The sequence below is a fragment of the Coregonus lavaretus genome (genome assembly GCF_964263955.1).
Source record: "Coregonus lavaretus genome assembly, chromosome: 26".
In the NCBI taxonomy this organism is placed as follows: Eukaryota; Metazoa; Chordata; class Actinopteri; order Salmoniformes; family Salmonidae; genus Coregonus; species Coregonus lavaretus.
Window position 1 is genome coordinate 31,922,689 of NC_140013.1, and position 8,722 is coordinate 31,931,410.

Consider the following 8,722-nt stretch of genomic DNA (forward strand, 5'->3'; position numbering starts at 1 on the left):
ACCTCGGTCATACACTATATCCTCTGGTACCCCGTAGTGCCGGAAGACGTGTGTAAACAGGGCCTCCTCAGTTTGCAGAGCCGTGGGGAGACCGGGCAGAGGAAGGAGGCGGCAGGCTTTAGAAAAGCGGTCCACAATGCCCAGGATGGTGGTGTTACCTTGGGAGAGGGGAAGATCAGTTAGAAAATCAACACTTAGGTGAGACCATGGTCGTTGTGGAACTGGTAAAGGTTGTAACTTACCAGCTGGGAGGTGCCTAGGTGCCTTACTCTGGGCGCACACTGAGCAGGAGGAGACATACACCCTCACGTCCTTAGCCAAGGTAGGCCACCAGTATTTTCCGGTCAGGCAGCGCACTGTACCTGGGTGACCAGAGGAGGGTGACGTGTGTGCCCAGTAGATCAGACGATCACAGATAAGAGCAGGCACGTACTGTAGCCCATCTGGACACTGAGGTGGAGAGGGATCTGTGCGGAGAACGCCTGCTCTATATCTGCGTCCATCGCCCACACTACCTGCGCCACAATGCAGGAGGCCGACAGTATGGGAGTGTTGTCGCTGGGCCTCTCCTCTGTGTCATACAGCCGGGACAGCGCGTCTGCCTTCACGTTCTTCGTACCCGGGATGTATGATAGAGTGAAATCAAACCAGGTGAAGAATAGGGCCCACCTGGCCTGGCGAGGATTCAGCCTCCTCGCTGTCCGGATGTACTCCAGGTTACGGTGGTCCGTCCAGACAAGGAAAGGGTGTTTTGCCCCCTCAAGCCAATGCCTCCACACGGTCAAGGCTCGGACAACAGCCAACAGCTCCCAATCACCAACGCCGTACTTCTGCTCCGCCGGGCTGAGCTTCTTCGAGAAGAACGCACAAGGGCGGAGCTTGGGTGGCGTACCCGAGCGTTGAGACAAGACAGCTCCTATCCCAACCTCAGACGCATCCACCTCCACTACGAACGGTAGGGATGAATCGGGGTGGGCCAGTACTGGGGCTGAGGTGAACAGATCCCGCAGTTTGCTGAAGGCCAGGTCAGCCTCAGCAAACCAGCGGAGCCGGGACGGCCCACCCTTCAACAGGTAGGATATGGGAGCTGCGACCTTGCCAAAGCCCCGGATAAACCTCTGATGGTAGTTGGCAAAGCCAAGGAAGCACTGCATCTCCTTAACCGTGGTTGGAGTCGGCCAATTACGCACGGCTGAAATGCGATCTCCCTCCGTCTCCACACCTGAGGTGGAAATGCGGTATCGAAGGAAGGAGACAGACTGCTGGAAAAACATACACTTCTCTGCCTTAGCATAAAGGTAATTTTCCAACAGTCGGGCCAGCACCTTGCGAACCAGGGACACATGCTCGGCGCGCGTAGCGGAATACACCAGGATGTCATCGATGTAGACCACTACACCGCGACCAAGCATGTCCCGAAACACCTCGTTCACAAAGGACGGGAAAACTGAGGGAGCATTCATCAAACAATAGGGCATCACCAGGTATTCATAATGCCCCATGGTTGTGCTGAATGCTGTCTTCCACTCATCTCCCTCTAGGATACGCACCAGGTTGTACGCACTCCTGAGATCTAATTTGGTGAAGAAGCACGCCCCATGCATTGATTCAATCACTGAAGGAATGAGGGGGAGAGGATAACTAAGTCTTATTGTCTCCCTGTTCAGTGGTCGATAATCAATGCACGGGCGCAGACCTCCGTCCTTCTTCTTCACAAAGAAGAAACTCGAGGAGGGGGGTGAAGTGGAGGGACGTATATACCCCTGGCGTAGGGTCTCAGTGACATATGTTTCCATAGCCACCGTTTCAGCCTGTGACAGGGGGTATATATGACTCCTGGGAGGTACAGCGTCTACTCTGAGGTTTATCGCGCAATCCCCCGCCCGATGAGGTGGTAATTTAGTCGCCTGCGTTTTAGAGAATGCTTGCGCCAGATCGAGGTATTCAGGGGGAACGCGCATGGTGGAGGTACTGTCTGGACTTTCCACCGTGGTTGCACCAACGAAAACACCTAGACACCTACCTCCCCGTCCCCTGCCTCAGGTGGACCAGCCGCTCGCCCACCTCTCGACCCTCGGGCGGGTGATCGAAGACCGCCCGGAAGAGGTGAGCGAACTCCCCGTAGTTCTCCAACGCAGCTCCTCCTTCGTTCCACACCGTGTTGGCCCACTCCAGGGCTTACGGCCATACCAGCCTGAATTTGCCCGATCTTGTCTGATCTCGGAAGCTAAGCAGGGTTGGGCCTGGTTAGTACTTGGATGGGAGTCCTCCTGGGAATACCAGGTGCTGTCAAGGTGGGTGATTGTGTGATGAGGTGGTGATGAAGGATTCAGGCGCAGGAGGATAAATCACAGAATAACAGGCTTTAATCCGCAAAATACAGATTTATGAAGAAATGCGTCAAACACACTCCAGGGCACAAAACAGGCGCACTGGAAAATACAAGGCACACTGGAAAAATACTCCAGTCGATACACAATACAGCAGCTTCACTAACCTCCACAAACAAACAATCCCCCACACAGACAAGGAAGCAGAGGGAACACTTATACCATGACTAATGAGGGAATAAGGAACAGGTGTGTGTGATTGAAGACAAGACAAATGGAGTGATGATAAATGGATCGGCAGTAGCTAGTAAGCCGGTGACGCCGAACGCCGAAACCTGCCCGAACAAGGAGGGGAGGCAGCCTCCGCGGAAGTCGTGACACAATGATTATTTCTCTTAAAACTTTGAAATTAGACATATTGATGATGGGCATATCAGTAGAGAATACTTAAAGGGATACTTGGGGATTTTGGCAATGGGGCCCGTTATTTACTTCCCCAGAGTCAGATGAACTTGTGGATACCATTTGTATGTCTCTGTGCCCAGTATGAAGGAAGTTAGAGATAGTTTTGTGAGCCAATGCTAACTAGCGTTAGCACAATGACTGGAAGTCTATGGGTATCTGCTAATATGCTAGCAGATACCCATAGAATTCTTGTCATTGCGCTGACGCCAGTTAGAAATTGTGCTGGCACTAGTTAGTAACTTCCTTCAAACTGCACGCAGTGACATAAAAATGGTATCCACAAGTTCAGTAACTCACTTTCCCACAGACGCCTAGTCTCGGAAATCCCAGACCTAGGGCAACAGCACGCTGGAACATTGGTTACATTGTCGGAGGCAACCCGTCTGTCTGGACTAACAGACACCCTCTGGTGGTAGACACAACATAGACTACTAGACTAGAAAAAAAGGGTTCCAAAAGGGGGTTTTCGGCTGGACTCATAGGAGAACCTTTTTTGCTTCCAGGTAGAACCATATTGGGTTCCAGTCATTGGTTCCATGTAGAGCCCTCTGTGGAAAGGGTTCTACATGGAACCCAAAAGGGTTTTACCTGGAACCAAAAAAATCCAGGCTCTGTCATAGCCGGCCGCGACCGGGAGACCCATGGGGCACAATTGGCCCAGCGTCGTCCAGGGTAGGGGAGGGAATGGCCGGCAGGGATGTAGCTCAGTTGGTAGAGCATGACGTTTGCAACGGCAGGGTTGTGGGTTTCGATTCCCACCGGGGGCCAGTATGAAAAAAATGATGTATGCACTCACTAACTGTAAGTCGCTCTGGATAAGAGCGTCTGCTAAATGACAAAACATTTCATTCCACATGATATCGTGACACGTAATATCTTCCACCACCAGGCAATCCACATGGCTTGTAACCACCGTGGTTTGAGTGACCTGGAGGATCAGGGGAAGAGGGAGTTAGCTGAGCTTCTCTTTATTCATTCATTCTCCCCTTCCCTTGTTTTCCTTCTTATTCTTTCCATCATTTTCTCAGGTCAATTGAATTGTCTAGGCCTTTATGCAAGGATGAAAATCTGCTAGTATATGAGGCCCTGATTCAGAAGTTTGACACCCCTGTTTTACAGCATGTGATGATAACATCTCAAAAGTTTTGTCATTGCTAAAAAAAAACTCCCTCTCTTACCAACCAACTATCCATTCATCCCTCACATTTTTCTGTTTGATTAAACATAATTTGCTTTCCCATGTCTCCACTTGTCAGGGAAAACACATGTTTTCACTCATTGAATTCTTCTAACATGATCCTTATGTGTTAAATGGTTGAACACTGAACCATAAATAGCTATCAATATAGCCTATACATCGCCCTGGTTGAACATAATTACAACAACATCCCCAAATTCCAACATTTAGCATCATTGCAAACCAATTACGTGATAACTCATAATATGGTACTACTTTATATTTCATTTAAACATTTATATCATGATAAACACTGTAAAACATTTAGAGACATCGTTTGGCATGTTTTTATATAACTTTGTATTAAACAATCTCGGAGGTCAGTCTTCTAGTTAGCCTATATGCATTATTTTAATTCGTTGTTTTTTTTCTGTGATGCAACTAATTTAGTTCTCATCAAGCGAAAATTTCTGACTTTGAATTTCATCCCCGGTAATGGATTAGACACGGAGATTCTGTGTTGCTTTCAAGAAGGTTGAGGTATGCATCATCGCTCTCTGTTTTCCTTCGTTCTATCAGTTCTTTTAGGGTACAATATCCAGTTTCAATAAGTTCAATGACCCCCGAAATCGCCACGTTAGGAATTTTAAGATAAATGTTTTGCCAGAATGTCCAAGAGGGATGACAGTATTAGGTGTAAAGTAAAAAATCCTGTAATTTCACTAAAAGGTAGGCCAAACTGAGTATCTGGGGTATTGGTAATATTACTTTTGATGTTCTTAAACTAAAATATTTATATTTAGGAAAATTGTCATAATAGAGTAGCCCGTCAAAGCCTTCCATAAACGACATCATCAATGTGATCATTATATTCTTTACAAGTATGTTCTCACCAGCAACTTCATATTGACATGTGCCAATATACATTTTAATACCATCGAATTGATCTGTAAAAATGGTAGATTAAATAAATAGGCTTTTTATGGAAATATAAAAGCAATACATCAATGACTATTAATATTTTTTGTCATCCATATTTGACAATTTCCCGTGTTCAAATAGGCTATTTAAATGTATTTTCTACACCGCGCGCAGCTATTGTCCACGCGCGTTCTAACAGAAAGACAACATTTAAGTTGTCTTTTCAAGGGTACAAAATAGGCTAATGTTAATTGAGTAAATCTAAAGCCAGTGGGATACATATTTTCTGCGTAAATAAGAGAACTATGATAGTGCTTACGTTCGATCTCCCCGCTGTGCTCTCTTTTCTCCTAGGTGACCTCACGGGGTTGGAGAGGTGGAGGTAAAGACAAAAGAATTGGAACATCAGGTGCGTCTGGTGCCTTCCAACTAGTGGCTGTTGTCTTCAAGTGCGTCATGTGGAGCATTAATTCGTTCAAATACCCTTACAAGGGCACACGTTTCAGAATAACCTTTTGTCATTAGAAAAAACGAAACAATCCTCAAAACGGTAAATACACATTTCCAAAATCCGGAGAGGGAGTAGCACGTCTTCAACATCAATTTGGTCAAACCTCTTCTGTAGTTGCTATTAGCAAGGCTACTGGCACTAGCAGCAAGCATAGGCCTATGTGTTATTGGTATTATGTAGGCTACATATGCATATTCTAAATATCACGGAGGCCTTAATAACAGTGTCAATATTTAAATGTCCATTTAGCCTGTAAATGTGCATTATGCCCTCAGGTCCCGCGTCAACGTTTCACCTCTTGCCATGGTGGGCGAGCTAATACGGTTCTAGCGCACCTCGGCACCTGGGTGGGTGGTGTTTGGGACGACACACAAAGAAAAGAAAATGCTTACAAAACAATAAATTATAGGCCTACATTATTCACCAAATCGATGAAGAGGGTACTTACACTTTATATACTGAACAAAAATATAAATGCAACAGTGTATGTAAAGTGTTGGTCCCATGTTTCATGAGCTGAAATAACAAAATCCCAGACATTTTCCATATGCACAAAAAGCTTATTTCTCTCAAATTTTGTGCACAAATTTGTTTATATCCCTGTTAGTGAGCATTCCTCCTTTGACAGGTGTAGCATATCAAGAAGTTGATTAAACAGTATGATCATTACACAGGTGCACCTTGTGCGGGGACAATAAAAGGCCACTTTAAAATGTGCAGTTTTGTCACACAACACACTGCCACAGATGTCTCAAGTTTTGAGGGAGCGTGCAATTGGCATGCTGACTGCAGGAATGTCCACCAGAGCTGTTGCAAAAAACAAATTCTGATTGGCTGGCCCTGGCTGCCAAGTGGGTGGGCCTATGCCCTCTCTGGCCCACTCATGGCTGCATCCCTGCCAAGTCATGTAAAATCCATAGATTAGGGCCTAATTTATTTATTTAAATTGACTGATTTCCTAATATGAACTGTAACTCAGTAAAATCTTAGAAATTGTTCCATGTTGCATTTATATTTTTGTTCAGTATATATACAAAAGTATGTGTACACCCTTTCAAATTAGTGGATTCAGCTATTTCAGCCACACCCATTGCTGACAGGAGCATAAAATCGAGCACACAGCCATGCACTCGCCATGGACATAACATTGGCAGTAGAATGGCCTTACTGAAGAGCTCAGTGACTTTCAACGTGGCACCGTCATAGGATGCCACATTTCCAAGAAGTCAGTTCGTCAAATTTCTACCCCGCTAGAACTTCCACGGTCAACTGTAAGTGCTGTTATTGTGAAGTGGAAACGTCTAGGAGCAACAACGCCTCTGCCGCGAAGTGGTAGGCCACACAAGCTCACAGAACGGGACCGTTGAGTGCTGAAGCGTTTAGCGTGTAAACATCTTCTGTCCTCAGTTGCAACACTCACTAGCGAGTTCCAAACTGTCTCTTGAAGTAACGTCAGCACAATAACTTTTTGTTGGAAGCTTCATGAAATGGGTTTCCATGGCCGAGCAGCCGCACACAAGCTTAAGATCACCATTTGCAATGCCAAGCGTCGGCTGGAGTGGTGTAAAGCTCGCCGCCATTGGACTCTGGAGCAGTGAAAGTGCGTTCTCTGGAGTGATGAATCACACTTCACCTTCTGGCAGTCTGACGGACTAATCTGGGTTTGGCAGATGCCAGGAGAACGCTACCTGCCCGAATGCATAATGCTAACTGTAAAGTTTGGTGGAGGAGGAATAATGGTCTGGGGCTGTTTTTCATGGTTTGGGCTAGACGCCTTAGTTCCAGTGAAGGGAAATCTTAACGCTACAGCATACAATTACATTCTAGACAATTCTGTGCTTCCAACTTTGTGGCAACAGTTTGGGGAAGGCTCTTTCCTGTTTCAGCATGAGATCGGTGTGGAAGAACTTGACTGGCCTGCACAGAGCCCTGACCTCATCCCCATTGAACACCTTTGGGATGAATTGGAATGCCGACTGCAAGCCAGGCCTAATCGCCCAACATCAGTGCCCGACCTCACTAATGCTCTTGTGGCTGAATGGAAGCAAGTCCCTGTAGCAATGTTCCAACATCTAGTGGAAAGCCTTCCCAGAAGAGTGGAGACTGTTATAGCAGCAAAGGGGGGACCAACTCCATATTAATGCCCATGATTTTGGAATGAGATGTTCGACGAGCAGGTGTCCACGTACATTTGGTCATGTAGTGTATGTAGGGTTTAAAATGGCATGTGTATGTTACTTATTGAATTTGAAAATATCAGCCAAAAATAAAACAAGGCCATGGGATTAATGTATGACAAAAAAATTACACGCTTACTCCAACATCATCCAAATACCATTACCATCCAAAAGTGATCATATCATACTCTATATACTCTTGGGACTAAAGGAATGAAATCTAAAAGCAAACATGCAGCTAACCAACTGAAAATAAGCTCCTTTAGATGGACAGTGGAGGGAAGAGGGGTTTTTGTCTGAATTTGTCTAAAGAGCATTGCTACTTTCACTTCTTCTACAATGCCCTGCACAGCAGCCAAACTTTCAAAAGAAGACAGGCTATGTGCACACTGCCCACAAAATGATGTGGAAACTGAGCTGCACTTCCTAACCTCCTACTAAATGTATGACCATATTAGAGACACATATTTTCCTCAGATTACACAGACCCACAAAGAATTCCAAAACAAATCCAATTTTGATAAACTCCCATATCTATTGGGTGAAATACCACAGTGTGCCATCACAGCAGCAAGATTTGTGACCTGTTGCCACAAGAAAAGGGCAACCAGTGAAGAACTCTCTGTATACACCATTGTAAATACAACCCATATTTATGTTTATTTATTTTCCCTTTTGTACTTTAACTATTTGCACATCGTTATAACACTGTACATAGCCATAATATATGACATTTTAAATGTCTCTATTCCTTTGAAACTATTTTGATTGTAATGTTTACTGTTCCTTTTTGATTGTTTATTTCACTTTTGTTTATTATATTTCACTTGCTTTGGCAATGTAAACATATGTTTCCCATGCCAATAAAGCCCTTTGAATTTAATTTAATTGCGAAAGAGAGAGAGAGAGAAAGAGAGCGAGAGAGACGGCAATGACCCTTCCTTGTGCAATTGCCTATAGGGATACGTGTCTTTTCAACTTGCAAGACAACTATAAATAAATGCCCAACAACACAATTGTAACGTCTCTGTCAGCAGAGCAGACGTTATTTACCGCTCTACTGGCGTCGTACCCTGCTGGGGCGCGAGTCCCCGTCAGACGGCTCTCCTATTGGTAGTGCGCAATCTAAAAGCGACAATAA